The sequence below is a fragment of the Rhipicephalus microplus genome, chromosome 7, assembly GCF_043290135.1.
Source record: "Rhipicephalus microplus isolate Deutch F79 chromosome 7, USDA_Rmic, whole genome shotgun sequence".
NCBI classification, from domain to species: Eukaryota; Metazoa; Arthropoda; class Arachnida; order Ixodida; family Ixodidae; genus Rhipicephalus; species Rhipicephalus microplus.
In genome coordinates this window covers 64,957,231-64,980,666 of record NC_134706.1, presented here as the reverse complement: position 1 = coordinate 64,980,666, position 23,436 = coordinate 64,957,231, and the positions used below count along the sequence as shown (strand labels likewise).

Below are 23,436 nucleotides of genomic sequence, written 5' to 3'. Positions count from 1 at the left end.
CCCATTTCGAAATGTATTTTGTTGCTGTTGCTGCTGTAGTATTGAAAAAAACGACCTTTTTGTTTCTTCCAGAAACATTTATTTATTTATTTATTTATTTATTTATTTACAACAATATTTTTGAAGGAGAGCAGAAGAATAAAAGCTGATCAAACAGCCTGAGGGTGTCCCGGTCATGCCACACGTATGTAAGCGTAAACGAGGGTTACGAACTCCAGCAAAAATATGCACACGTAATATACTGCATCATGTGGCTAGCTTTGGTGCGAGAAAGAAGCATGATTGCATAGACAGTATAAAAAAAAAAGCTTTCAAAATTATTTCCTTCGAGACGACGAAAAAAAAAATAGACGACGATGTTTTCAAGGCAAGCAACTATTGCACTCCTTTCATTCTGCCTAGGGTGTCTTTTCTTTTTTCTTTCTTTTTTCTGGTGGGTGGTTTCGATATTGAAAAAAAAATCTTAATTAATTAAGTCATCGATTCTTGGCCGATCTCCCTGAGTGGGTACGAGCCATGTCTGTGGAATCATCATCATCATCATCATCATCATCATCATCATCATCAAGTTCATGGTAGGATATTGCGGTAAACAGCCTCTGCAGTTATTTAAATGAGGTTTCCATAATGTTCAAAAGCTGCCCTTTACTATCCTATTCAGCAATGCTGTTAGCATGAACTGAATTATTTGTTTATAGTAATTAGCGCGGCCCTTGTTTTATTTTGATTTGCCTTTACACTTGAGTACAGTGTACGTTACCAAGGTAATTTGTAGTCCTGCTAGTGTTTATACAGCACAATTTTTTCTATTAACTGGATTTATTCTGGCGACATAGATTATAGTTACTTTCCCTGGTCAACGCCGTGTCTTATAAACAGATCAGTGGTGTGTGAAAGGTATGAAACCTTGCACGCTAATCGAAGACGGGTTCGTTTGGCAGCCGCCGTGCACACAGTGGAAAATTGCAGCTTTGGCACAGCCAAACAGTTCCGAGCTTTCGGTGCTGCATTACACGCATATTCGCTTGGCTGGAAAAACCTTGTTGGCTGATGCATACAGTTTCCTGTGTGTACGCTAGCGGAAACTCTGGCGTTAGTGACTATGGGAGCAGCACCGCATGGTACTTCAGCGAGAATGGGAATTATGGGTAGTACACGAATTTGCCTATAGTATTCGTACTTTACGTTCATCTTGCTTCGCGCGGCTTGAAGCAGCTTTGTCACGAAACGACAGTCGGAAAATGTTCAGCTGTTTCGCTTCACTACTTCAACATTTCAGGCTTACCGCTTCAAATCGGGTCACGAAGTTCAAAAGGGTTCTTTCTTTTTCTTCGAAACAAAACCGAAACACAGCAATAAATGGAGACACAATTGCGATTCGCCACCCCCAAGACTGTAGGAAAATTCTTGTACTACACCCATCATTTCCATGATCGCTGAAACAACCGCAACGGCAGAGTTACGCCCTCTATAGTTAGTTTTAGGAGATTCTATGGGCTGATAGACTACAGTGATGTTTTTTTTTTTCCTTGTCAGCAGAATCGTTTCTTGAGAATCAAACCAGAAAAGCTATGGTAATAATAAACGAACATGCGCCTCAGATAACGAGTGATTCCCACTATACCCGCCGCTGGTCCACTAAAAATGAACGAGGCAACAGTTAGGTTTACGAATAGTTGTGAGGCGACGGCAGAGAGCCTACGCACCCGAGTACGTACAGTCGCACTTAGTATTGGTTGCAGCACATGCTGTCTGATTTCAAAATAGTGCCAACATTGCAAATCGGCACCTACGTATATATATATATATATATATATATATATATATATATATATATATATATATATATATATATATATATATATAAGGCGCTGCTTAGGAAAAGCTTCGCCTTTTTTGTCTGTCTTTTTTTTTTACTGCATGCGATATTGAAGACAAACTTCCGAATCCTCTCAGACTGCCGCCAAAATGCTACAAAAATGTCGAATACGGCAATACTGTGGATTTAGAGACCAGCAGGTGACAACCCTCAGTCAGGTCATAATATTAGCACCACAGACATGTGATGTGTTTATACCGTCACACTGGAGCCGCTTGCATTGTTATGGAAGTGTGCTCAGCAGAGGTGTATAGCCGAAAAAAGGTTCAACCCCCCTCCCCCCCTAAAAAAAAGAAGAAAAAACAGTTTTGCTTAAGTATGTATGCAGGCTCACAAACAAACGCCCACATGGACATGCCTAAAGTATGGCTGAAACCCTAATTCCACAAACCTCCTAAATAAAAATTTTCGTTGCGTTGTTCACCTGTTTTGGCATGACCTGCTTCACTTACGCTTTAAACAACGAGAGAAATGACGGATTCTCCATCGCGAGTGCAGACAACGCGTCTTCCGGGCCGTGTACTTGTTATCGTTTGAGGGCAAGGTCTCACACCGGACTGGCCCTGTTAGGATTTTTCTAGGCGGAGTCTGTGTGAGAAAGGAGGCCCAAGTTGTGCTCCTCTACCAGGCAACGGCGAGAAGCATATATGCAATGCACGCAATGCAGTGCAGGATTGGAATGCTATATCGCTTGGGCTGTCTCGATCAGAGTAGCTGTCAGTGTTGCTTGAGATATGATCACATCGAACTGAACGACACGTTTCGAACATAGAACGCTGCTTTATGTCGAATTACGCACGTACATTATATGAGAACCCAACCTGTGACTTCTTTTAGGCACGGTGTTTAGTGTAGGCGACCGTCGTGAAAAGAAGGTCATTATGCAAATATAAAGCTGATCGACTGCGTATTTTTATCAAGACGACCAACAAGGTATGCCCTTGAGTTGCGTGTTACAGACAAGAGACCTTTTTTATGTAAGATCGCGTATCTTGGCGACCGTGGTGAAGTTTCAAGGTCCGGCGCGGGAAACGGCAGCACGGCTCAACGACAACGAAATTTCCCCTAAAGAACTGGCAATTTCTTGCGTACTTGCATAGAATGCTAGACTGCTAGAAACAGCATAGAATGCTAGAAACAAACAAACACTTGTTTGTTTGGTAAACAGTTAGGTAGCACTACAAAAAAAAAATCCGACTATGGTCACCGTTGCGAACGACCTCGCCCAACGGGCTCAAAAGGGAGATGAAAAAAAAAAAGAGGACTTTTGTAGCATTAGTAAATTATTATTATTATCATTTTACAATTCTTGGAGCACCACGTTTGCTGCGGGAAGACGCTTGGTAAGTATATGTGAGCAGGCAGATTATTATTTTCTTTTAATTCGGGAAGTTCGCAGGATGTCGCGCAAAGCTTGCCACTACAAAGCGCGGGTGCACCGCCAGTTGCTTCTTTATTTGTTCTATTTATCTCTCTAATGTGCTATGCTTTACTCTCTCCCATCCTCGCGTCTGCGCCCTCACATCTCTTCTCCTCACCCTCAATTACCTTTTATACCCCTTCCTCGACTAAACCATGCAAGGGTAACGCTACACTCTGTCTGTGCGCGCCTGTATTGCCGAGTGGTTGCATTGACAAAATGACAAGATAATATGAATACGGCCAGATTCACTGACGCCGCGCCTTGTCAGACCGATGCAGAGAAAGCTGCGTGTGTTGTCACAGACCATAGAGGGAAGAATTACAGCCTGCGCTTCAATACAACGAGCCTCCACAACAGAAGCAGAAGAAGTCGCCATAGCAGTCCCAATAAAAGAGTGATCAACGCGAAACGCTGAATTAACAATCATTACGGATTCGCAAAAAAAGCTTGCAGAAAAAATATCTAAAAGGAAAAAATTGGAGCACAGGCGCTCCGGATATTGCTTGGGACAGGATCGGACCCAGCAGTAAGATACGTACAGAATGTGACTCGGGCCCCGGGGCACGAGGGCGCGGCTGGGAACCTGCAGGCGCACTAGGCGGCTTGAGGCTTTACAAATCCCCGAGCCACTCAAGACTCAAGAGGACACGACACCCGTGGACCATTGTTTCGCAACTATCTTTATTAGGCAGCTCTATCCACATCCACATATCAAGCGCAGCGCTGCGGAGGCGACTGCACTAACATTACAGACAAACACTTATCTGCACACTCTCCACCTGATCTACCCCACGGCGTGTAGATACATATGACCATAGTGTGGAGCCATGCCAAGACTCTTTCACATCTAGTGGGAGTGTTCAGAGCTCGCCGAAGAGGACGACACCAATGGCACATGGGACGAATAGGAGGCGCTGCTGTCTAGCACAGCCCTGGCAACTGATCCAGCTGAACGGATGGATCGTGCCAGCAGGGCCCTGCAGGGGCCGCCATCCTGCTGGACATAGTACGCTCTTAAGCCTCTATATTTCCCTACAGGGCACTGGAGTCCGAGCCTGTCTGGTTTATGTATATAATGAAGCTTTGCACTACTATTATACTACGGCGACCGTATAATACGACGCTCGCATTTGCAACTTGGGTAAGCGTGTTCATTTGTTCTTTTCACCCTCCTCATGACATTTTTCTCCATCGCTGTTGTGCTGCCCATAGAATTTTCTGTAAATACACCACAGGGAACTCAGGCGCTAGTGGCGCTCGCTGCAACGCACAGCGCTTCAGCGAGCACGGGAATGATGGGTAGTACACGGATTTGTCTAATGCTCGTCCTTTCGGCTCCGGTTGGCTTAGAGCTGCTTTGTCACAAAACGACAAACAGCATATGTTCAGCACTTGCACTTCACCACATTAACCGTTGAAGCTGCCCAGTTCAAATCAGGTCACGAATTCACGACGGTCCACTCTTTTATTCAAAACAAAAACCCAAATACAACAATAAACAAAACCACAAGTATACATAGTTAGAAGCCCGCATGCCCGAAAAGGTTTAAGGAAGGAAGTTAACAAAAAAAAATTGCTTGAGTGTAAATTCTTGCCCACGAGTGAAGCCATGCCAGCCGTATAAGATGGCGGCTACGGCAGCCATCTTACTAGGGGCATGATGAGCTGTTGGCGTAGCGTTTTCCTCGCACGCCCAACGAGTTTAATGCGGCAACCTTTTAGGGTCAGAAACTGCTCCATGTGCGTACTCGTGTTACTAGTTTTCCTTAGCAAGCCTTGAATTAAAAACGAATTTCATTAGATATTAGGTAACCGATACTAGTCTCTCTGGGCGATTTCTTCGGAAACAACTGTCTTTTAAATTATAATTAACGCAGCCTTTAGAGTAATGAATCAAAGCTACTCGATGTCTAAGTGGGCACCACCAGAAAATGGCATGCTTCCGAGATCTTTAGAGGGCAAAAGCTGGCTTCACTACTGCTGGCAAAGCCCTGCGGGAGCTTCCACTCCAGCAAATTTTTTTTTTCAACCTCCTTTGGGTTTAACATGGATGAGAGAAAGTGGATAGTGAAACACGCAGACATAAGAAGGACGCTATCTTTCTGCCTCCCTGACAGATCGGCACACGTGCCCAGTGAATGAAGCAGACGAGGTCAAAAAGAGAGCCTGTGCCGGTTCATGACGCCAGCGAGTTGCTCGTGCCAGTGGAGCTCCATCCACGGAAAGATTTGTGTGCTTATTCCTCCTCCACGGCTTCAAATGTTTTGGTCACGTGGTACATTTCTCCCCACTCGTCACCTTCTCGCCTGCTCTCGGAAACCGCGCCGCATTCCAGTGGCAGATCGACTGACCCTGTTCCTGCCCCCCCCCCCCCTCCTCACTGCACGGCGTGCCTACTCCTCTTCTCTCAATGGAATTCGCCATAACTCTCATGCAATCATTCGAAGGCGAAGCCGCCAGCCGTCCGGCCCATGACGTCACATTGAGGTTCGCCCCCACTAACTCGGACTATTGTGCACCCGCCTTTGATGAGGAAATTTCGCGGATTCCTAAAGCTGTATGCAACCATGAGTGCTTTATCCGTTGAAATCGGGACGTTTTATGAGGTCATGCATCAGCTCTGCCATTAAAGGGCAGTTATCCGTCGACGGAGCCTCTTCAAGCGCGAATCGCGTTCACGGAAAAACGAGTAAAATTTCCGCTACTGCGAAACCTGGGGAAGTGATCACTGAATGTCGTGCGTAGCAGTAACAAAGCCGAAAATTTTAAATTTCACTCGCGTGTATATACGGGCATGCACACATGAAAAAAACCCACTCCCGAGCATACTTATAAACTGCGATTGAACCCCCGCCCCCCCAAAAAAAAATTATTTTGGCTACGCCCTTGGTTCGTACAGATCCCGCTTCTCCGCTTACCGAAGTGCCAATGACGACGCCAATGTCTGAGGTAAGCATGTATAAGGTTTCCCGCGGTATCGAGCAGAATCTCGTTAGATTCACAGACTTGGTGCGCGCCATGTGCACTACTCTTCGTTGCGCTGCTCTCGACTTCTTGCTTGTTCCGGCAGTTGGGATACGCATCGTCTGTAGCGAGCTACGTCAGCTTGCTTCGCCCATCAGATGCTGCTGCCCTTTAACTGATACTAAATTAATTAATTCGATTACTTCTTGGCTATTTCTGCTGAGTATTTTAGACTTTGTTACTTCTTTTAACACAAGTTTGGGCATTGCTAGCCTTCGTGTGGTCTGCACTGAGCGCTTTATTGAGAGCGTGATCACGCCATCTGAATCGGATGGACGAGAAGCAAAGCACTGAAGCCTGTATTACCTCGTTCCATCGCGAAACGCTACGAACTCTCAGTACGACTATTATCGCTTACAACGTGAGCCAGAACATCGGCTCGACAGAGAAAATTCGCAGAAATGCTCCATCCAATAGCGCCTATACTCATTTTCGCGACGTTGATTCCCCTCTCAAGTGATTCAGGTAGCTGGCTTTCCTGTGCCGACACGTTTGTGTCACCGCGTTAATGTCGGGAACTTCAACGCACCGGGGAAACACGTCAGCAATGCTAACTTGACTGCTCGTGGAGTTTTTACGTAGTAACGGCGTACCTTTAACTCCTAGCCTAGAACGAGTACTGACGCTTTCAGAGTAGTTCAGATACCACGGCTCTCTTCTACAGATGAAGCGCTGGAGCTCCGCAGGTATGTAGGCGGAGATTGCTTTTTTTCTTTTTTAGGCTGTTACATAGCAGGACAGCAACGTTTCAATACAAACTACACAGTGTTTCTGTTTAACGTGTTTAAAACAAATTTTCGACAATTTCAGAGTGTATACGATGAACTGCACTCTGTAAGAGCAATAAGCTGTCCCAGTTTCAGCAATACGGTAATGTTTAGACCGAAAAAATTTTTTAACGATATAGAGTACTTGATACTCTACTATGGGAGAGCCTAAACACGGGCCTCACAATTCATGAGGGCGTGTGTTTAGAAGAAGTGTTTAATGGTTTTGAGTAGTTGGTACTCTACTATAGGAGAGCACTTGAGGAGGCCCTCCTGACAAAAATTACGGTGTGGGCTAAGAGCCCCCTGCCATCCAGAACTGGCGCGTATCTTGCCGCACAAACACAACTGCGTTCGCGTTTAGAAAATTTTGGCAGACCCCACGTGCAGTAGGAATCGGTGACATGTGAAGCGAGAATAAGGAAGGTTGATATGCCACTTTCAAATCACCACAATGTTACTAGCTTGAGGTAAATTATGCAGTACACGACTTCCGTGTCATGATTACCACGTTTGGATGTGTCGTTTATCTTCGTCATCTATTCACGTCACGTGATCCCAAATTTAGTATATGTGGAGCTAACGAGGCGACCGCGACCACGCTATAGAGGAGTGTGGTGTGTTGTCATGTTCTTACATGACACGCACCTGATGATTATCATGTTTGTACCAGTCATATACCTTCGTCATCCATTGACGTCACGTAACACCAATTTTGATATATGTGGAGCTAGCGAAACGGCCTCGAGTGCATCATGAAGGGCCCAATATACACCAACATAACGTTGAAAGCGACGCTACGTTAGCAAAACGCAAGCACTCTATAGTCTGACGCCAAGCGTAACCGCCGCGACCAGCGTCCGTCGGCGCGGCCCGACGGCAACCGGGGTGAAATGCGACATGCTGCATTTGGCGCCAATGCGTTACCATATGCAGCCCTGCGCCAGCCTCTTTTCGGGACGGAGGGACGCTGGACGCTCTGAAACGCGCATGCGTCAAAGCAGCGCAGCGCGCGCCTGCGAGTATATGGCAGGACCGGCGCCTGCAGTAGAAGAGGGGCAGGCGCGCACTCTCTTGTGGCTTGCGCTTCGTGTGTGGTCGCCAGCTTTCACCACCGCTAGTTCATGACACTGTGGCCGAAACCTCGCTAAACCTTGATAAAACCAAAGAGGTTACGCTTAGCGAGTTTATCGTGGCAAGCCTTTCTGGTCAAATAGTGCTCAAAGTGCGTCCTTCAGATACTAGTTTTTTTTCTTTAGTAAGTATCAAATTCAAGGCTAATTTTAATAAAGATTAGGTCACCGATACTGATATCTGTAGGTTAGTTCATAAGAAACAACTATCTTTTGATTTACGATTAACATGCGTGGATTTCCTCCTCAATTCAAAAGAGTGCGCGCGTGCCGCTCCTCTAGCGCGGCTGTGGAGGTGGACCTACTACTACTACTACTACTACTACTACTACTACTACTACTACTACTACTACTACTACTACTACTACATCGCGGATGCACGACCCATCGCTTAAGGAGCTTCGCCCCTAAAAAAATCTTCTGGGTTTTTTCACCCTTCCCTCAAGCCCTGACGAAGAATTTTTTATACGTATAGGCTGGTATGACAAATTTCGGCTTACGCTAATCGTGCATTTGTTAATTTTAGTGTTAGCTGCTAACATTTGCGCTTAAAGAACTTGTGCTATAAGTGGCACGTTTTCTGGATATCAGAAGTTCTTCAGAAATTCTCTTCTACTCATGACATGTGTCCACAACAGTAAATAGTTCCACCGGAGTAACATTGCGGTTTGTTTTAATTGCATTGGAGGAAAACCGTTCGCATTCCTTGGTATTTTCGGTTTTACACGCAATTATAGTCGGCAGCGTATTCTGAGGACGGCTTTAAGCTCTCCCATAGTAGAGTACCCTGTGCTCTAAATCGTTACCCCCTTTTTTTTAACCCCCCCCCCCCCGTATTGAGCGTTTCCTGCTTGCCCGCGGGACGGCTTTTGGCTCTCCCATATCAGAGTACGAAGTACTCTAAACCGTTAACTTCCCCCCTCCCTTATGTTAAATGCGAAGCATTTCTTGGCGAACTTTGGCGACTTAGAGCGTATCTACTTGTCTAGCCGCCAACGACTTTTAGCTCTCCCGGCCGTTTGGAAAATGGTATTGATACCAAACTTGGTATGGCATAACGTGACTTTATGACGAGCATATCTGACTAGACATAACATGAAAATCATATGTATGCCATGAATGTCATGATTTACATTTCATGGTCATGCTGCTCTTGCGGTGGTTTCGTTCACATGCCATGTTGCAGAACAGGTATGGTATGGCAGGATTGCATGGCGAACACAAGCGAGAGACCCTAACATGAAAATCATGACATGCGTGCCATGTAACAACATGACTACATGCCACGCTCATGATGCGCTCTCGGCCATTTCGCTCGCGTCACGCACACCAAATTTGGTATAACGGTACGGTATCTGACTGGTCCAAACACCATAATCATGAGATGCGTGTCATGTAACAACATTACTACATGCCACGCTCATGATGCGCTGGTGACCGTTTCGCTAGCTTCAATTATACGACATTTGGTATTACGGGACGTGAATGCATGACGAGAGTATGACATCGGTGCAAACATGATAAACATGAGATGCGTGTCATGCAACAACATGACTACATGTTACGCTCATAAAGCGCTAGTGTCCGTTTCGCTAGCTTCACATATACAAAATTCGGTATTACGTCACGCGAACGGACGACATAGGTAAATGGCACATCCAAACATGATAATCACGACATGCGTGTAATGTAACAACACGACTACATGCCACACTCGTGATGCGCTCGCGGCTGTTTCGCTAGCTTCACATATGCCAAACTTAATAGTACGTGACGTCAATGGATGACAAAGATATGTGACTGGTGCAAACATGATAAACATGAGATGCGTGTCGTGTGAGAACATGACTACATGCCACAGTCAAGGCGCCGGTGCGCGTGCTCGCCGGAGTTCGTTTCGTCGCGTCACGCCGGCGTTGCCACGCCATAGTTTTCCAAAATTAATTAGAGAGGGTACGCTGGCGCTGCGATCGTTTAGCCACCACGCGAATAATCGGTAGTATGAAATTTGCGTATATTGTTCGTGCTTGAGACTTCGCGAGCACTTGTGGCGTCGTCCATTGCTGTGTTTTGGTTTTCATTTCGAACAAAAGAACGAACCCTCGTGAACTGCGGATTCCGCTTTGAAGCGGTGAGCCTAAAAAATGTCAAGGTGTAAAGCGTAACTGCTAAACCTTTGCTGAACTTCGTCTTGCGGCAAAGTGGATTAAGGTCACACGGAGCCAAATGGAGCCGAAAGAATGAAGGTTAGACAAATCCGTGTCCTAGCCATTATTTCCATGCCGGTTGAAGTGCCGTGCGTTGCAGCTCCCGTAGACACTATACCACCAGAGTTCCTTCGACTCTGTAGCATGGCTCTAGTGGTGCCATTTTAAATGTTTTAACGACGAAAAAGCGGCAGTTCTGTGTGTTTTCCTTCATGACGTCATCAGAAATAGCCACACCGCTCCGTGAAGTCACGAATGTTGACACTGTAAACCTGACGTCACTTCAGTGTCCATGTCAGTAGGCGTGCCATGCGAAAAAAAAATGTTTTGATACGAAACAAAAGTATATTATCAGCATTTCCTGAGCTTCGCACTTGAACCGATGCGGCTCTGTACACAAGTCATTTGAATGGCGGAGCAAAGTTTGCTTTGAAAATTGATATACGTAACTATTTATCGTTCAAATTGTTCGACCCTACAGACAGTATATCCGTACCTCTCCGACTGGATGCTATAGCATCCAGTCGGAGAGGTACGGCTTGCCACAAGCTTGCTACAGTCGGAGAGGTACGGCTTGTATACAAGCTTGCTGCTACAACGCATCGAAATTGCCCGTAGGAGTTCAACAGTCTCAGACCGTAAGTATAGACCCGACGTACAGACTTCCGTGTCGAAGAAAGAAACCCATTTGCCGTCGCGTGGCAACAACGGCAACAGCAGTTGGCCATTGTGTTGCGACCCGGAGCAGATGCTCCGAAACGATTTCAGACGACAACAGGGGTAAGTTGCGCAGGTGTACGAGGCTGGGCCGACTTGTTGTGCGAATGTAACGAGCTTTTCAGACCCGATGCTGTTCTTGGCGAACCAAAGGAACGTGTCATTGATCTTTGCGCGAACCTTAGTGCCGTTGTATGGCTACAGCTAGTCTTCGAGCTTATGTATCTCTTTGAAAGCCGAAAGCATTTGATAGCCTTGGGAAACGAGAGAAGTGATCGCAGACGTGAACTGGGGTGACGCTTGAAAATCAATCGAATCAATTTACCATACGACGCAATCATAACATCGCATGTCCCAAAAATGAGTGTCCACGTCAAAACCATGGCAGGGCTGACAAAACAAGGACAGAAAAGGCACTACACACGAAATGATGACAACAGCTGAAACGCATTGTAGAAATGCAACAGATTTTACGGAAGATATGAGAGATAAGTTTAGCAATAAAAGCAACGAACATTATTACCTGCATACTTTGTTTGTTAGTTTTCATCACCTGTGTGAAGCAAGAGACGCGTCTCCGGTCAGCCTGAAACATCGCCGACGCTCAGGAGCTAGGCTCGCTCTTTGTTCGCGCAGTTCCAGTTGCGGTCGTCTTTCTATAGAGTGTTCCGCTCTGACCCGCTGTGTCGTATTCGTAGAATCACTAAAGAAGCACCAATAAACCTCTTCTCGAGTGTTCTTTCTGGGGGGGGGGGGGGTATTTTTCTTATTTCTTTTCAATAATTCTTCGTAATATATTTGAGTTCCTAACAGAATTGCGTGCGCCGCTTTAGTTTACGCTGTTTGTATCAACTATAGGGGCAAAGAAGATATACGGAGCTTTTACCCTTGCCGCAAGACATCTGTCTTCATTTCACTCCATTTCGCCATGTGCTAGCTGTTGCCTACGATCATTTCGATCCCCGTTCGACGAGTTGCTCATGTGCCGCTTTCCATGCACCCACGTGGAAAGTACAATTTTTCTTTGCTCAAAATGAACATAACCAAAACTGACTTCACGCTATATTTCTGGCGCGCGATCTCATTCTATTTATGCCAGAACAGAGAACCAATGACTTTAGTGTAAATATATTTTTAATTGCAACTTAACCAGAATTACTTAATATAGCACACCTTATTTACCATAAGGGGACATTACTTTTCTCCTAACGGAATAATGAGAGAGTTTTGATTGATTGATATGTGGGGTTTAACGTCCCGAAACCACCATACGACTATGAGAGACGCCGTAGTGGAGGGCTCCGGGAATTCCGACCACCTGGGGTTCTTTAACGCGCACGCAAATCTGAGCACGATAATGAGAGAGTGCCTTCAGATAACGTTTTATCTATATGACACATTTAGAGACAGTTTTTCGTAGGTGGCGTCTGAAAGAGTTCAGCACTCCATATGGAATACGGCAAGCAAAAAAAAAAATGAGCAACACCACTTGAACACTATACGCTACCCTTCCAGTGGTCAACTGGACTCCGCCAGAAAGTAACCCTGCCGTGCAGCTCACGGAGAACAGCGGCTTTCACACACTGATTTCCTGTTATGTATTATTAGCCGGCTCGCCGCGGAGAGGTTGTTTCCTGTCACATTCGAATAGCTGACAGCGCTCTTTGTGTCGATAGTGCGGTAGCGAGCAGAAATTACCGAACATCCTATACGGCTGTTCTTTTTTTTCTTTCTTTCTTGCTGTTGATATATCCTGCTGTCTGCCGTACTCGTGGTGCAAGGAACCTAGTCAGACGTGTGTAAACGCGCCTTTAGCTCCGGCACAATGACAATGCATGCCTTATGTGTTGTCGAAACTGCAAATAAACTTCAAATTTCGAACTGTTGTCGCAGCAATCTGCAGGGACCATCATTCGTGATCGTTTTTGCTCGCCTTCACCCCAGACTAATGTAGGTAGCAGCCATTTTAGAATTGACTGAAAATTAATTGCGGATGAAGGTGGGGAGGTGGGGTGGAAGGTGGGGTTGAGTGTTTGAAAACAGCTAGCTGTCACTAGAGGCTATATAGGCTGGTTGACTAGTGACACGTTGTGCTTATATCTCTTTCTTTGCACTCTCACTTCCTAAACCAGTTAACGGCCTCCCCTTTCCCGTTTCTCCTCCTTAATTAGTAACTTATTTAATTAATTTTAGTGGTGAAAGTGGTGCACGTAACAACAGCGACAGCTTTCATGTCAGCCTGCAACATTGAAATAGTAGAAATTCTCGTAACGCTGTAGGTTCGGTTGTGTAACACTTTTATACTAACACATCATTATTTAGGCGTATGAAGTTTTTCAGAGAACTCTACTATCGATAACTATGTCCCTTTAGTACCCGCGCCCGGTTACAAATGGCCACTTCATACAAAGTGTCGCACTTTTGCACCTGGTTTTAATGTATTAAAGGAAGTGTAGCGACGAAGACAAGTAGATCGCACACAGCAGACAAACGCAGCGCTGACATTCAACAAAGGTCGTTATGTGCTAGAATATTTATACTCAACACGCGACGAAGGTCACCTACGCACATTCAGTTCATCTCCTCTCGCTCACAACTTGGGAACGACATCTAGCAAGGTATAAGCGATTCTTCGCGCTAAGTTACTGATGGTAATTTAACACAGGTGTGGCCTTGGTTCTTTTCTTGTGTTTATCGGGTGTTCAGAATACGTTTCTGGTGCGCCTCGTTTGTATACTAGGAGCAATAGAGCTTCTCGCAAGTTTTTTTTTTTCAGGATTGTTTTTTCTGGTAAATAAATTGAAACTGAATTGAATTAAATCATGGAGAAAAGTCCGTGCTGTGATGCTCTCTCTCCCTCCGTTGTTATCTGCACGGTTCGTTTCAATACATCGTGCAATAAATTTCTCTAGCGATTGGCCCGATGAACGATTAACCGATGCTCGAAGGCGCACACGTTTGACTTACATGGATGAGGGACGAATCGGCGGTTGTTGATCGGTGAAAGCAGGTCGAGAGCAAGTGTGGCGGGGCGGGCCGCAGTTAATGCCAGTGCAGAGGGGTCTCCGCGGCGAAAGCCTTTTTTTTCCTGCCCGAGAAAAAAAGCACTCAAGGTCGTAACGTCGGCGCTTCGCTATCACCGTCCGTCACGCCGGGCGCTGTCGGCTCGCATCAGCGTCCGCTGAAGGACGTTAAACCCTGCATCTTCGTCCACGTCACCGCCATCTTGTCGGCGCGTATCGACACCGTATACGCGGCGTCCAGTGTCGATAAAGAACTAGACTCCGTGGACTAGACAGTGGTGGTGCAATGTGCGAGGGCGTGTTAAGTGTAAGAGAAGCGTGTTGAGAGCAACCCCAGCCTTCTGGGGGTAGCTGCGAAAAGCCTATATATCGTACCATGAAAGACTGTATAAAGTGTTCCGGTTGCTCCGTGTATTTCACCACGGCGGTTATGGGGCTCGACAGCAGCCTTGAAAGTCGCGGGATCGAATCCCGACCACGGCGGTCACAGAGAGAGGCGAGAACGCTAGAGCATCGTTCTTTTAAATGTGTACGTGCAGGTAAAAGAAAAATTCCTGAACCCTCCGTACGGCACTCATCATAATCATATCGTGGTTTTGGGACGGTAAACCCCAACAATTATTATCGTTGCTCCCCCGTGGCGTAACCAGAGGAGTGCATTCGCAGGGCCGACGGTTCAGTCCAGGCACAAAAAAAAAAAAAATGGCAGCATATTCACGGGGTTAATGATGGAGAGTAGGGCGAAGCCTCCGTCCGTCCAATCGTTCTTGCTTCCGTACGTCCATACGTACGTCTGTGTGACCGTCCATGCGTCCATCCGCCCGTCCGTGCGTGCGTCTGTTTGTGTGTCCGCAGGTCTATCCATGCGTCCGTCCCTGCGTTCGTCCATGCATCCGCCCCAGCACCCGTACATGCGTCCATTCGTCATACAGCCATCCGTGCGTCCGCCCATGCATCTGTCCGTGTTTCCGTTCGTCCATCTTGTCAACACTCCAAGTACCACCATGTCATTTCTTTTCATGATATATTCCGCATATAGAAGCACCGCTATCCAGCGGACATTGCAACGACTAAACGAGAGGTGGCACACGCACACTTTCTTACGGCTTGCGCTTCGTGTCTATTTCCCACCTTTAACCCCGTCGAGTTCATGGTATATACTAGTTCACTGTATTCATGGCACTGCAGCCCAACGCTCGCTAAACCTTTCTAAAACCACCCGGCGAGTATAACGTAGAAACCCTTTTTTGTCAGATAGTGCTCAATGTACATGCCAATGGCTGTTAATTAGGAATAAGAGACATGAGAATTCGGCTTTTAGTTAACGCGCGCGCTGCGAATTTTTTATTGTTCAACAACGCACGGGAGAAGTATCTCACCGGCCCCACCTTGCAGGTCAAAGCGTAAGACATGTTACGTACTACGACGAGGGACGAACGGCTGCCGCTTTAACAAGGTTCGCCCCTAAAACAGGCCCGGGTGGTGGCCGAGTGCAGGCAGCAACAGCTTACCGAGGATCCGGCAGCTTGCCTAGCCGCGCTAAATCGCGAACGGAAACGCAAGCGCCGGTGCCGGGCGAATCCTGCAAACCAAGCCGCCTAGTTTGCTCGAGATGTCAAACGCTTATTCGCGGACACGACAGCGTCGACGTGATGTTTGCGGGAGCGCGTTCGCCGGGGTGAACGCCCGCTTTTGGCGGGACTTTCCCCGCGGCACTATGGCTTCGGCAGCAACGTCTGTGATCACCTGTGGTTCGAGAACAACCACTGTGATAAACGCGATGCGAAACGCATTTAACGGCTCATTACACTCCTCCATGAACGTGATCATGCGAGGCACAATGTGCAGCGTGTGAAATAAACACTGAGTTAAACACAAGCCAAACTTGAGAAACACGAACATGTAACCAAGAATGGTTCAGTACCCGCTTCAGTGCAGCGTCGAGTTGAACCTGCTGCTAAACACCGGGGCCGCACGTTTCAGTTTTCGCTGGTAAACAATATGTACGGATTGCTTCGGCGGTGATTCTTTTTTTTTTCTTAACCTTGGCATACATAGCGGCACATGACCATTTGCCTGTTTGGCCCCCACTTCTGATAAAAAAAGTGGCCCCCTCCCCTCTAAAAAAATGTCACAGCATATCCACAGAATGAATGATGATGAGTAGAAGGAAGCAGTCATCAATCCGTCCATGTGTCCATCCGTACGTGCGCCCATTAGTTCATCCGTCCGTACGTCCGTGCATCAGTCCATCCGTACGTGCACCCGTTCATGCGCCCATTCATGCGTCCGTCCGTGTGTCTGTCTGTCTGTCCGTCTGCTTATCTGCCTGTGCGTTCGTGCATCCATACACATAATCATATATATGAAAATATATATTCCGTACCATATGTATAGTCCGCATCATGTATTCATCATATACAAGTACCGCCATCCAGCGGACAATCCAACGACTAAACGAGGGTATGTACGATATTTCTGGCTGTCAGTACTTTCTCCACACCGATAGTGTGATAACCACGCCGTGCGACGTTTTCCGTAACGTGTGGACATGCGGATATGTGCCCGAGGGCGGGTATGTGCTACTGGTATGTGGGTATGTGCCACAGGTTACCCGCTACGACAACGGGGGACGCACAAGCCACGACATAAGGAGCTTTGCCTCTATAAAATCTCTCTACGCGCCTCTGTTTCTCCCTGATGATCGTGCCACCGGCGCTGCCCAAGTGCGGGAGGGGGTATAATATTGAAATGACCAGCAGTATTTAAAAATGTCCTGGCATGGAGGACCAACATGGAATAGTGTTCTCGATTCTGTGATTTATGGCTCCGTGGACTTCCACATATAGTCTTTGCCAGCGGTGCATGGGGAACCTATTCTGAGACGTTCACTTGCAGACATGTAAAAAAAAAAATACATTTCCGGTGCGCGCTGATTGGATGGTTGAAGAAAGTTGGGCAAGTGTATGTCACCTCATTTATTGGACACACGATATGCTACGCCACAGAAAAACTACATGTGAAGTGGCGCCCTCAAGTGATCATCCCAGAGTACGGCACCTGAATGCTTTCAACCCAACCTCTGCGCTTTGAAGCACGGATAAGAAGCATGCACGGCTGAAGCGCTGCTGCAGAAGTGCACCGGATACAAGAAATCAAGAGAATCTGCAGTCGTTCGGTGAAAGTCGGGATGTCTCAAGCCCCCAACTTCCCATTTCTGTCGACCTGTTTACGTAAAGTGGAGTCAAATAACGTCACTTCACGCGGATGACAATTTTCCGGCGCTTTAACCAGCAAACTCTTAAGTTGTTAAAGTAGCTATAACAGGAAATTTTGACCCTGGCGTTTTCCTGGAATGGTTCGCAGGAATGGTCAGGTTTATAAACACAGTTCTCAAAGTACGGACTGTCCAATACGCCCATGACAAGAGTAGAACGCTTGACCTCTAAGGGCCGTCTGTCCATCCATCAATCCGTCCAATACATCCAACCCGATCCCGTCCATGCAATCCATCAACCCACCCACCCACCTTCGCGACTGTACTTCACGACTGTACTCGGTCGCACTGCACAATACATGTCGGCCGCGCGTTTTACAACGGGCTGGAAGTATAAATTCCAGCCTGCTTGCGGAAGTATCAGGGATATTTAGCTTTCCCTTGCACCTAGTGGTTCATTATCTTTTGGCTCTGAGTGTGCGTTAGTTGTTGACACTCAGGCACATGAACAGTTGGTACGCATGGTTTCGCTTTATCGAATGAGGCTGATTGGAATCTTATGTGATTTGATTTTACTTGATTTAATCACGAAGGTTTCGGCTCTGCCATGTTTGATAAAAGCAGGAGCGACCTTCCATCGACCCATGGACTCAGCTATTAAGCGCGTCTAGTTGCTAGCACAAGAAAAAAATACAGGAACATCCTGGTACGTAGACTTTAGCGTACAGGGCCTTAGCCAGAACTTTTGTTTGACCGATGGATGGGGTGGAGGGGGGGGGGGGGGGCAGCCTCCCTGCACGTGCGCTAGCGTGCGTTTTTTATGCGTGCGCGTATAACTATGCAAGACTGACAAGTTATGAAGATTTCCTAGCCCTACAGCCCTGCCACGAACCTGACTACGCCAAATTTAATGAGCTCCAGGCGTTTCAAATTTACCCGGAATCCTTACCAAAGCGGCGTGCCTCGCAATCGCGCCGTTGCTTTGGCTCTTGCCACCACATATTTGGATATTTATTTCATGCTTGTTATTTCCCAACGCTCGCTGTTTCTACAGCTCTATGGGGCCCTGCTGTGGGAAGCATACATATGCTACCACGCAAGGGAATCGGAATCGCAGGAAAACAAAACGCCCCATCTAGAAATAAGAAAACTGGCGAGACGTTCTATGCGTTTATTTCGCCTTCGCTGTTTCCTTCTCCGCGAAAGTGAAATATGCGATGATAGCTGAAGTATGCCACGCCTTTCTCGGCCAGCACACAAGGAAGGGTGGCACACACTCTTCTAAGCTTGTTTTTTTTTTACTTCAAGACTCTGAATGCCCCCCCCCCCCCCCCGTCGCGTAGGCAACCTTTCCCGAAGCTATGTCGGGAGCGCAAGGCCATGGTGATAGTACCGTTCGTTGAAGCACCAGTTTAGGGGCCCGGCCGCGTCTTGCTGCGCACCCACCATTTACCTGATTAAAGAGTTCAACCGTCAGTGCGAGGAAGGAAAGCGTTGAGGTAAAATAAGCACCCTCACTTTAGCCTCTAAAAAAGACAAGGCAAGAAAGAAAGATTACCAGCTGAGAGAAACAGGAAGGGGGGGGGGGGCTCCAACGACCCGTTACTCCCCCCCTCTTCCTGATGGGGAACCCTACGCACGCCTATGACTTTTAGGCACTCGTTTCGGTGACTCCTAGCTTGCGCGAATTCTAGTGAGTCCTGGGCAGGGCATGAATACCGTGTGACCAAGATAAGCACCGGTCATTAAAAGGCCTCTAAGGAGCCTCTGAGAATGTAAAAAAAAAAACGCGCGCTTTTTTATCTCCTTGCATTTCCCCTTCTCGCGGCACAATCCGTGACGTCACAGTTTGTTCATGCGACGTTAGGATGAAAGAAGCTCTTCATTGGTCGATATACGACAGACATCTTTCGAGAATCGATTCGCTCTCTGCTTTATCGTGCAGTCGCATGAGCGTTCCGCCTTCTACCGCTTGGCTATCGTGTGTGGTAAACTGATTTCACTTCATTTTTCTGCGCGCTCACTAAATATATTTTGCCCTTAGGGAGCACTAGAACTCAGACTCACCAATATTTAGCCCGACCACAGTAACTCAAACTCAGACTCATTCTTCTGTATAACAACGACCAGTCAATACCTCTCTCAAGGACGGACGCTGCTAGGAGGCTCCGCATTCTTGCTCGCAAACGCTTCATGGCTCTTTGGAATGAGCCTCTCTTTACGCATGCAAGATTACGATCCCTTGATCCAACGTTAGGCATGCATCTTCCAACAAAAATTCGACGAGGCGACGCTACTGCTCTGTGCAAACTATGGTTGGGAGTCGCGTTTACCCGTGCGTACGCGTTCCGCATAGGTATGGCCGACACTGCCGACTGTGCACACTGCGGAGATGAAGAAACAATTCGACATATACTGTGTGACTGCCCGAAATACAACCTGGAAAGACAACACCTTTCTAATAAACTAAACAGGTTAGATGACCAGCCGCTGTCAGAAGAAAGTATACTGCGCCATCGTCATAACTCATTGTCACAGAAGAAAGCCGTGCAAGCGCTACTGGGCTTCTTACGAACTACTGGCCTGTCGGAACGCCTCTGAGTGGACTGATTTTGTGTGTGCGTGTGTGTCGGTGTTTTTCTCTTATTTATTATTTTAACTCTCCCTTTCTCTTTCAACTCCCTATTCCCCAACCCCAGTGTAGGGTAGCATACCGGATACTAGCATCTGGTTAACCTCCCTGCCTTCCTTATTTCTCGTTTCTCTCTCAGACTCACCCACATTTACCACTCACTCGAACTCATAAACACTCATATTTATCCCGACCACACTCACTCGAACTCATACTCATCCATATTTACCCCGACCAGACTCACTCGAACTCAGAATCACCCATATTTACCCCGACCACACTCACTCAAACTCAGACTCACCCATATTTACCCCGACCAGACTCACTTGAAGTCAGACTAACCCATATTTACCCCGACCACACTCACTCAAAATCAGACTCACCCATATTTAACCCGGCCAGACTCACTTGAAGTCAGACTAACCCATATTTACCCCGACCACACTCACTCAAAATCAGACTCACCCATATTTAACCCGGCCAGACTCACTCGAACTCAGACTCACCCATATTTACCCCGACCACACTCACTCGAACTCAGACTCACCCATATTTACTTCGACCACACTCACTCGAACTCAGACTAACCCATATTTACCCCGACCAGAATAACTCGAAGTGAGACTCATAGCTTGATGTGAGCCTGAGTGAGTCATAGCTTGATGTGAGCCTAAGTGAGTTGATGTGAGCCTGAGTGATTGGACGTTGCTTACGTAAGGGTTCACCCGGGGCCTATAAAAAAACCAAGCGGTGCGGCGCCAAGCAGCCGGCCTATGCGTCAGAGAGAAGACAACATCGTTAAGACTGTTTCACATGCCGCGATTGCAGCGAAAAAAAAAATAGTTCTGCTTGCTTCATTCGCGCCGTTCGCAACCGCTGCTAATGGCGGTTTCGTTTCACATGGACCGCGAACGGTCCACTATTTTCGCTTTACGACTGGAGCGGCGAGTTTTCGCCACCACTCATTGTGACAGGAAATTCGAATGCATTTCTCGTGCCGAGAGTACATGGCGTAGTAATTTTAATTATTGAAGAGGCGAGGCTTTGTACCGTAACCATTTATTTACTTATTCATCAATCAGCAAACGGTCGAGAGTGAGGCGCACGCTTCACTCCGTTTATATATACGGTCGTGCGATCAGACGAGAGAGTGGGGCGCAGGCAGGAGAGAGAGTAAACGGTGAGAGAAGGAGTGGTAAAGAACTGCACCTACCATCTCCAACACTGCCTCCACACACGTGGGAGCTCCCGCGATGCGAGCGCCCTCACACGTCAGAGCGCTGTCGCCTCTCTACTCACTCTCCGCTACTCCGTCCGCATCACCTTCTCCAGTTGCTCGGGGCGAGGATAAACGCGCGCCCGCAGCCGTTGCTATGGGAGAGGGAGTGAGAGAGGAGAGAACACCTGCCGCCACGCGGACACCACTAGACGCATGACATAACTCGACTAAGAAATGCATTCGCATTAAAAAACGAATATAAAAGATGAAAAGGAGCCGCTATTGAAGTCTATGGGTTTTGACACTATGCTGCTGATCCGAAGTTTACAGGATCAAATCCTGACCACTGTAGCCGAATTTTTGATGGACGCGAGACGGCAAGATCCCTGCATGCTTGGATTTAGGTGAAAGTTAAAGAACACCAAGTGGTCGAAATTTCCGGAGCCTTCGATTACTTTGTCTCTTGTAATCATATCGTGGTTTTGGTACGTTAGAACCTAGCTAATATTATCACTATACTGCATCTCCCACAGCCTGAAAAACTTAGGGACGTGAAACGCGGCGAGCCAACCAACCAACTGCTCACTAACAAACGCCTTTCCTTTGTCGTCGATTCTGAAATCTTCGTAAGCACGTGTGATCAGAAACGCCCACGTTGTGTAAAGTGAAAGCTGCGTCGCGGACGCTAGACGGACGCTAGAAGAAGGAAGTGGAGCCGAACCTTTTTTTGACGGTACTAATTGCCCGTTTGTCCGTTCATGACGCTGACTGAACGAAGGAGAAAACGAACGATAAAAGAAACACAGGTGCCAGATTGATGCGAGAGGAAAAGCAGACGACGAGGGAACGCAGTAGCAGACGACGGCGTTATGCGCCAAGGGGGAAACAGGAAACTCCAACACGGAACGGCCGTTCAGATTTACGTGCAACTGTAAGGATGTACTCCGGCAGTAGTATTATATGGAGAAACTAACGTGTAAGTGCGAGAGGGATGGTCTGTGTCACCTCGCATCCCTAGAATTTGTGTGGCCGCGTAGCGCGTAAACTCCGTGTGCCTCTGTGAAACCTTGGAATGCGTTGTTGTCGGTTGTAGCGGGAACCACCCGAAAGTATAGTAATATATGAACGCACGTTGTCTTGGTCACAGCTGCTGCAAGGTCCCTTACCTCGGACATGCATCGCTATGGCACACATCACGTGGTGAGAGACAAGAGACCTGCTCGCTGCGAGTTTTAACGGGAAGCGGGAAAAAAACGTGTCAGATTTACGTACGCGGATGACACGTAAACCTATACACCGAAGCCAGTTGGCTAAAGGATACGTATATGAACGTGAACATGAGAAGTGACTAACCTTGTGGCTGTCCCTGTTTAGTAGATGCACATATATAGGAATGCAGGCCCCTTTATAGGCGTATAAAACTGTGTATAGGTAGGAGGTTTCGATTGCTCATTACCCAATAAACTCATAGGTGCATAGCGCGACCGAGTGGCGCCAGGTGCAGTAGGAGGAAGAAAGGTTACACCACGAAGCTTTCCAAATTTGGCAAAACTCCGACTGACGTACCGCACTGATCAAGCAGGGCAGGTATGAGCCACAGAAAGACAGTATGTGCCAAGCAGCTCCTTCTACAGCTTAGTTATGCAAAGTAGCGCCGCAAAGGAGTGGGAAAAATACACTAATGGTGAGAAGAGAAAGAGAGAAGGCTAGATAGAAAGATAGCACAGCGATTTGTAATTTAGTACGGCAAATGGTGGGAAAGAGAAGTGAGAATGAGGAGGATGGAAACGAAGAGGAGAGAGGGTGTAGGCGTGTATTCCCAAGCGAACCTCAACCTTACCTCGAGTTTTTCTTATCGGTTTTAGGCCACTATAGCGATTGATGAACCAAAGTAGGTCAACATACAAAACCAATATTGTTGTTAACGCTTACCCTGTCACCATTTCTGTGTCCATATAACGCAGCCACAGAAAGTAGAAAAACTCGAGGAAAACGTGAGGTAAGGCCAAGGTTGGCTCGCGAATACGGGCCGTAGCCGTGGAAGAGGGGGAGGAAGAGGAAGGAAAGACATGAAGGTCAGCCAGACGCGCGTCTGGTTTGCTATATTACGCTTGGGAAGAAGAATGGGGGAATAACGGATAGAGACTTATGTTGAATTCCAGTGGCAGATCGCGAGCGCTGGGCCGGATTGCGAA

The 23,436-nt window shown here is 47.2% G+C and overlaps 1 protein-coding gene across 1 annotated transcript in view; it reads right to left on the bottom strand.

Moving 5' to 3' along the window:
* The window catches only part of LOC119179527 (fatty acid synthase-like), a 71,917-nt gene extending 57,779 nt beyond the window's left edge, over nt 1-14,138 (bottom strand). The window contains exon 1 of the mRNA XM_075869228.1: nt 14,118-14,138. The gene's annotated coding sequence lies outside the window, so the exon portion shown is untranslated. The remainder of the gene's footprint in view (nt 1-14,117) is intronic.
* Between the last annotated feature and the right edge of the window lie 9,298 nt (nt 14,139-23,436).